This window comes from Cylas formicarius, unplaced genomic scaffold (genome assembly GCF_029955315.1).
Source record: "Cylas formicarius isolate icCylForm1 unplaced genomic scaffold, icCylForm1.1 PGA_scaffold_1__22_contigs__length_36826433, whole genome shotgun sequence".
Lineage (NCBI taxonomy): Eukaryota > Metazoa > Arthropoda > Insecta > Coleoptera > Brentidae > Cylas > Cylas formicarius.
Window position 1 is genome coordinate 18,544,038 of NW_026844264.1, and position 9,442 is coordinate 18,553,479.

The following is a 9,442-nucleotide window of genomic DNA, read 5'->3' on the forward strand; positions in this document are numbered from 1 at the left end:
CACAAGTACCAAAGTGACCCCTTGGTATTAGATCACAGAATGCTCGGTCGGTCTTGCAAAACTACCAATTGTCCTACAACGTTCCACTTATTAAAAAAAAGTTCACAGATGTTAAAATACCAGGTTCGTTCCTCGTTCTTAATCAAAAAATTAAAATTCTCCACATTTGTTTCAGTCTGACTGGCCTCTTTCCGTAATAGAGTTGCGTCCAATTCAATTGATCTACCGTCTGAACGGTAAAACCCAACAATCAAATAATTAAAATATTTTTCGTTATAATATGACCGACAATCAATCTCATTGTCCTTAAGATTGCCATGCACGTGGTCGTAGTGGAGGCACTGAAGCAGTGGCGCAACTAATAATTGACTTGCTTAATTACTGGGTGCAGATTAAGCTTTGTAGCGCTAAATTCTCAGCATTTGCTATACGTGCATTACTTTTTGATTTTCTTTTGCATATTTCGACTTAAAACGACGAAGAATATTATTGTACAGATTTATTTAGTGATTTTATTTATCCTTTGCTTCTGTTTGCCTTGAAAATTGCAAATATTGTTTAATGGCATCTGGGCTTATATAGTAGCACAATTGGCAGTATGTCAATAATTTCACATCCATACTTACATATATACAATACCCACACATATAAGTAAAAAAATATACACACATGCATTTACAAATCAACTAACCTAATTATTAAAATATAGTATACAGTATTCATTCCCGTTGCAGAAACAATTTCTTTGAAGAAATATTTTCAGTTAATTTGAAAACTTACCATTACCGTGTATCTTGTGAATAGTTTTCATTTTTTTATTCGAAAGCAACGACTATGGAATTTTGAGGAAAACTCTTGTTATTATTAGATACTAAATTAAGTATCTAAATTTTATGACTAAATTCCAATAATTAAAAAGGTTGTGAGAATTAGCAACAAAAGTAGAGTGACTTTTCTAAATGAAACGAGTGGTTATTATTATTTACTTTTTGCGAAAGGGAAGCTAAATGACTAAAGTGTAGATATAGTAGTACTATATTTTCGGTCCAGTCAAGAAAGTGATTAATCATAAGTCTACAAAAGTTTTAGTAGAATTTATTTTATTAATATTAAATGATCTAATGTTTTTAACTGTAGGGTGCACACCGATCTAGCGTGCGGGAAGCGTCACTTTACCACGTCAGTTTCGTTTCCACGGATCCGATACATATCGGACAGTTCCGGGATTTTACGGCACGGGTTTGCTAGCAATCGGATGGAGACATTTCCCACGCTTTGACTTTTGACGTTTGTCAATTCTGAAGGTCATGTGAGTGAATGGAGTCTCATTGAAAATGTACCTAAAAACTAACGGTCGTAGAAAAAATATAGTATGCAACACGCTCCGCTCGTGTTAAATGAACTCGTGAGTCAAATGACGTTTACCGCACTTGCATAATATACTATTTGACAATTTTAACAATCTCAATTTAAAAAAAATGCAATTATACTAGAATAATTAATTAAGACTCCTTTTAAAAATAAACTCTTAACAATGCCAGTTTTATCTGCTAATTTTGGTAAAGGAATAGTCCAGTGAAGTAGCTGCTGAACTTGTATTTTAGTTTATCGGTTTGGTAAATGCGGTTTCATCGATGTTTGTAACTTTTTTTTACGATCTATTATCAAAAATATGACGCCCACTTCCTTTCACTCCTGTTTGCCCCGATCGTGTTACGCTTCTGCCCAACGTGGCACGTACTAAAATTTTTATCTACTAATTATGATCTCACATACGACTAATTATTAATGAAAGGTTTTAAATTAGAGAAATGGCCAGGAATGTATCAAAGTTTTAGATTTTTATCACGCCTATACAACTGTTATAGATTTTAAAATTATATGCTATTGTTTTTTGGACATCCGATAGATGACGTATCGGTGATTACTTGATGGAAAAGTTTCTGTGATAGTTATCTCGTATATCTAATTTGAGGGACGTTTTTATCAGGTTTGTTAAATGTTATTGGCTAGAACTTTACATGAATTGAAAAACGAAAGCATAGTTAACTATAAATAATAGTATAAATTTATTATTAAGGACGAAATATTGATTGTTTGAAGTATTCAAGAACATGAAGGAAATGAAAATGCTTTATGTATGCATTTGAGTCGCTGTCACATTAGACAATGCTGGAGAGCCTTTAGTCTGTATATATAAGGGATAATACTGTAATAGAACACAGCAGGTACTGACCGAGGTAGATATAAAAGCAATCTTTGTCATCTTGCGTTTTCGGGTCCATGTTTATGTGACAATTTTCGGTATCATCCTGTTTAGTGTGCATATTAAAATATTTCAAAAGATATGAAACACATCTTGTACTTAGGGACATTACCGGTATTTTAATAAAAAGTTTTCGTTGAAAACGACCCTGCAAAAGATCTGAAAAATCTGAAAAATTCTGGTTAAATTAAATGCTATAAAATGGCGATGACCCAATAAACCGCCAAAATTACATATTAAGACATTTGAGTTACCTAAAATGAAATATAGTGGCCGTTGAAATGAATAAATGAGGTGGTTCCAAACCCAATTTTATTTTAAATTATTATTTATTTATGTATTTATAGTAATACCATTTTCATAGTTACAATATAACATAAATACTCTATTATTAAGCAGTCGCTTCACTCGTGCCATAACAAACTAAAGTGTCGTTTATCGAATTTCTTGCAAAACATATTAATTATGTATTAAATGTTCTACCTAACTAGTTAAATCGACTAACTGAGCTTTATCGTGACTCACTCTATTTGCAACAAGATTCGAACAGTTCACCTGTATATTAAATAAAATTCTTTTCTTGGACTTATAACTTTCCTTATACTGCAGTTCAGCAAAAAACTCATTTGAATTTTACGATTTTTGATCTTGGCAAGTATCCACCACCATACTGATGCTTTTTTGAGTTATCCTTAATGAGCTAAGTTTCTCTTATTTCAGAGATCCTTGAAAATTGTGCTGTAGCCAAAAGCTTACCATCTGAGACAATGCTTCAGTAGCGTCTACATTACTTGGATAAAACTTCTTTTACAGATTAAAATTGATGCTAATCATTATATAACATGAGTGTACATTTTAGGCAGATGGCAAACAACCCAATTTTGGCACCTTTACAAAATCTTGAGCGTAGTTTCTGATTGTTCCAACAATTTTTTTTTGTATGACGAGTTGCATCTTTGAATCCTCAAGGATATCATTTTTCAGAAATATGACTCGTTCCGAGACAATGCGACAATGGAAATAATTTATGCTGCAAATTAACTCGTATCTAAGTGATATATGTCAAATATTAATAGCCCTAATTTTTATTATTTTAAATTGATTATTATTTGAAAGCGAAAAATTTATCGAAAACTAAATTTTGAACGAAAGGTAAAAGAAAATGAGCAAACAACAAACTAACCTATACTAAAATAAAATTTAACGGTATGCAGCTAAAGAACAAAAATTCAAATGCCTTGTCGAATCGAATACTAGTTTTTAAGAAACCCGAGCTACTTTAAATAGTTATCCTCGTACTTAATTGCAATTATCAATAATAACTAGCTAATGTATTGGTATACAAGTTGTATACCCAAACAGTTTATTGCATAGTTGTTTTCTTATAGAGAACACATATTGCAAAGGTACTTCTGGACAACAAAAATTCTTTCTAATAATCGGATAGATGACAACCTTAGGGCATTTTAACGTACATGTTTATAAAAACAGTTAAATTTAGATTCCAAGTACTGTTATTTTTTGTCTAGTGCGAAGGGTTTAAATTTGGTTGGTTACATAACTAATATATAATGCAATGTTTGGGAAACTTGAATTTTCAACCAAAATGATTTTCAATAAAAATACGCGATTCTATTATACCTCTTATCTAAAAACTGGCGTCTCGCGTAGAACCAAGATATAACGGAAAACTCAATTTAACTCGTGGAGTTAATTGCTATTTTATTATCAAATTTATAAATAGGAGGGAAAGAATTGAATAAAAAACAACGTTATTTCTATCACAAACAATCACGCAAACGGAACGAATGGAACTGACGATATTGTTTTACAATTTTTATGTTTGACGGTAATATGTGTTTCAAAAGATACTCAAGCAAGCAATTAATTGATCTTAACAGTACCAGCAGTGTATCTATAATTGCTTTTCGCCATGTCGAGTGGCAACAAAAACAAAATCGTTCAGATTTTAATGCGAAACCTGTCATCTAGAAAGTACAAAAATTGAATTTCACAAAATGCATAGTTGTCGCCTTTCTGATGTCCTGCAATAAACAATAGCGTTTTGTTTTGCTCTTACGTTAACATGCTTTTAAACTGGGCACAATGTAAGCGTGACAGCCCAAGGCCAGTTCATTTTTTCACGAACCGTTTTCCTTCTTGTAAGTTTCGTTCTTATTTTTATCACTATTTTAATTTTATTTTTAATGTTGTCCAAACAATGCGTCGCGTTTTCTGTGCCCAATATTGTTTTTAACGCGGTAAATCAAAATAACTTGGCCAACTAAGACATTTTAGTATTAATGTTTCTCGTATATTATTAATACGATTGAATGAGTTGATAAGTAGTTGTCTTAATGCGAGTTTTTCAAAAGTAAAGAAATTGTAACGCATTTAATGTAAACTTTACAATACAAAATACTTTGTTATTAAAACAGGCAATAAATAAGTGACACTGTTGCCAGAAAAGAATTGGTAGGACATTTTTTTCCATTAAGATGGATTTCATCCCAATCAATATAACAATGGACAATAAACACCTAAATATTTTTTGAAATGGCAAATACCAGCATCATGTTTTTCTTTCTTGATTATCGGCACCTCGAAAAATTATCTGCCTTCCGATTTTATTTTGAAATTTAATTTACACTATGCATTATATTATTTCGCAAGGAGTTCCCTTTCGCGGTTATCGATGGAAACATCGCGCAGGACTGAGTACTTAGGTAGGAAATTAAAGCGGACAAATTATAATAATTACCCAGGAAAGTTAGCCACTAACATTTTCGAACATATGAGTAGTTAAAATTAATTTCAATGAAGATTTTATCGTTTATAGCGTACGGTTATTATAAAAGTCAAACAGCGCCATATAACTAATTTAAAATGGGAATTTCACGCTAAATATTTCATAATTACGTCGTACATACTTACCGACGGCGAGACCAACAGCGCCAGCGCGTATGTTCTACGGCCGTAGAACCAGGATGTTTTAAAACATATTCCCTCCGTGCGCGCATAACTCCTGCAACCGTTCAGTTAAGAATCCAGGCCTGTACGTAAACAGGCGGCTATTTATTTAACGTACAGGACGTCTCATGTAAGCGTTCACACTCAACGGTATTTCATTACGCTTAGCTTTAGCAATTGCTTTTTCTTATTTAAACTTTTGGTAGTTGGCAGTGTTTTTGAGGGCGCGATATACGCGCTCCAGAATCGTATATAGTATTCTATCGCTCATTCCTATCTATCACGCCTCTATGTAAATATGTTTAACAGAAAATTTGATTTGCTAGAGTTGTTCTCGGGTGTCTCTAAAGGACATACCTATATTCAGCAATAAAAGTCAAGGCATTTGAAAATGCCAATATTCAAGTACACAACTTTTTCAAAAAATCTATGTTCCCTTCTACGTAAACGTTTGCATAGCCAAATCTAATCAAAATTAACCATCGACCATTAATAATCCGGTATATACTAAGTATATACACTTTCTTTAGAATTTTGTCAACGAACTCTATAAATGACACGCTAAGGAATGATTACTGAATTCACACCTGTTTCTGTTTTGGTGTTGAGTTTCCTCAATAAATAATATTAAATTTAATTCAGAAGTCTTGTTAGCAATAAAAGCGAAACATAAATCTGAATAGGCACTTCTTCCTGTATTTAGTTTTCACCAGATGAAGCTAGCTCAGGATTTTACTGCAATCTAAACAGAACGTCATTCCTACCTTCCGATCGATCAGATAATCTAAGTCGGTAGATCATCTGATCGTTCCCTCTATGCTTATGATGTAAACGAAATTCGACCCCATAAGTTTGCCACTCTAGCTATTGTCCGTAGTAACCTTATTTAACACATTTCAAGGCAAATATTTATAAATTAAATTATAAACAGCGTCGCATGTGGATGATTGCTTTAAGTTTTTGTTTTAAACAGACGGTGGGAACAAAATGCTCTCCACGATTTAAAAATTACTATTACGAATGAATTTCAAAATGAAATGGAAAGATGTATATATATATATATATATATATATATATATATATATATATATATATATATATATATATATATATATATATATATATATATATATATATATATATATATATATATATATATATATATATATATATATATATATATATATATATATATATATATATATGTATATATATATATATATATATATATATATATATATATATATATATATATATATATATATGTGTGTGTGTGTGTGCGAAGTGTTTTCGGAGCGCGAGCATTGAAGATGCCAAGTGAGATTTTGGCGAAACGTCTGCAGGATTCCAGTCGGAGTTCAACGAGCGAACGGATGATATCCCGGAATATAGTGTCATCACATTTTTCCATCCGTGAATCAATACGTGAGAATATATATATATATATATATATATATATATATATATATATATATATATATATATATATATATATATATATATATATATATATATATATATATATATATATATATATATATATATATATACATAAACTGGGAAAAATTGAACTGCGAATGACGCCCTGTATTGTAGACATCGTCAACCCAGGCACGACCAGATCAGTAAATGTGTAAATTACTTTTATTCATTATTCTTTTATTTACCTTGAATAATAATTATTTCGCTACAGGACCCGCTACTGCTTTTTTATTGACATTATAATGCATAGCTAAGCCGTATTCCGAGCCAATCATTTTTACGAGGGGTTTAAAAAGTGTTTGGTCGCCTTTGTTTCGTATACGCTGCGGATGTAAAAATCGATTATTATGCATCGTCTGCCCCAAACATACCGCGTGTCCCAATAAGGACGACGAGGTACGGTATTAGGGGAACAGACTGTCTCAGAAATTATCTTTATTTTTTTTTGTAAGTAAATCGGAAAAAAGACAGTACTAGAAATTATTTTCAAGTGGAATGCCCACCAGGGAGCGTCATTTGATCATACAGTGACCATAATTAAAGTGCGTTTGAAAGCTGAGACAAACTTAATTCATTTTTGTTTAATGTTTTATTTCTGCAAGGAAAGTGGTAGCGGTGTTCGAACATTGCAAATGACGATAACTTCAATAAGGCTTGCATATCCTAGGTTAGCTTTAAAACGGTACTCGCTGTAACTACGAGTAACATAAGAGAATTATGCTGAAAGCAGGTTTTGAAAATCAAGATGGCATTTACGCTCCCTGGCGGGCATTTCAGTAACTCGGAAATAATTTTCAGCGTTTTTCACACTCGACATTTCCCATTTCATGTATTATTATTGTTATTAATATTATAGGAATTTATAAAATTGCAATTTTCAGAAGTATTCTAATGTTTCAATCATAGTTTATTATATCCTTCGTAAATTGCGTTATGTGCCAATTCAAATGACAATAAATACCACTTAATACCACCCAGCCTAAAACTAAACGGTCACTATCCTAAACAGTAAATTTTAAACGTAACTTTCTTGGCCGGGGTAAATCACCCAGGCATTAAGCCATTAAAGTCAAACACAAATGATACTAACGGCCTGTACAAATCAATACCTGTAATTCTACGTCTATGAAATTCAACACTTCATTCTCATGCAATACAAATAAGATTATTACAAGCTCGAATGAGAAAATATAATTTATAAGTGTAATGCATTATGGCCAGCTAACAAGATCGCTATTGGCTCGTAGAAGATTAAATAGAAGATTTTTAACACTTTTAACCTAACGTCCATTATCAAGGTGTACTTGCCTTAAAGTCGCTAAAATATATGGTACCCATTTTTAAATGTTCACTAAGTCGAAATTGACAAAAATAGTTACCAATTTATTATGATTCATGACAAAAACCATGAGATATGTAAACTTTACAACAAATCCCTTTTTTCAGCTTATTATAAATGTTTTTTTTAAATAGTCAATTTCCAGAAATTTTAGTTTTTTCATTGGGTACCTTTAATACGGGGTGATATATTTTTGCTTAAATCTGATACTAGTATTTGGTTATATTTTCGAAGTTCATGGAGTTCATGGTACTAGTTTGCATTTTTTTTGTATTTTTATCTTCATGTTTGTTTGCATTTTATGTTTAGTTTGCTGTTCTTAAGTCATAAAAACCTTATATTAAACAACCAGAACATGTAGAAATATTTATACTTGAGCTGAAAATCTCACTTGGCATCTTCAATGACCGCGCCCCGAAAACACTTTGAACATATATATATATATATATATATATATATATATATATATATATATATATATATATATATATATATATATATATATATATATATATATATATATATATATATATATATATATATATATATATATATATATATATATATATATATATATATATATATATATATATATATATATATATATATATATATATATATATATATATATATATATAGCATTATTGTTTTGGTTCGTCGTCTTATCAATGTGGCTTGTCGATTTACATATTCAATATGTCTGTTGTGAATGTTGTAAAACTGTAAATTACCAAACAACTATATAGTGAACCGTTGATTTTTGGCTTAAGGTTAAAATTAAATGTCTGAAGAAGGTCTTGAAGGCCGAAACGTCACAAAACTTATACATATACGAAAACACTTCGAACACTCGGAGCGCGAGCATTGAAGATGCCAAGTGAGATTTTGGCGAAACGTCTGCAGGATTCCAGTCGGATGCAGGATTCCAGTCGGAGTTCACCTAGCGAACGGATGATATCCCGGAATATAGTGTCATCACATTTTTCCATCCGTGAATCAATACGTGAGATATATATATATATATATATATATATATATATATATATATATATATATATATATATATATATATATATATATATATATATATATATATATATATATATATACATATTTATTTATTTATTTTAAGTGCAGGTTATCGTCTAAAATTTAGCAGCATGCCCGGAAAATCAAAGTATTTTTACCAGTTTTTTAAGATACAGAGTATAAATATACCTTGTTTAATTTAATACTAAGATTTCAGAAATTGTTTTGCAGATATTTTTGAAAATTGTACAGAGTTATCTATAGTGTAAGAAGTAATTACGGTCAAGTAACACCCTGTATATATCGGCAATCAGATATACGGAGTACAATACTCAAAAATTAATGGTTAAAAAGTA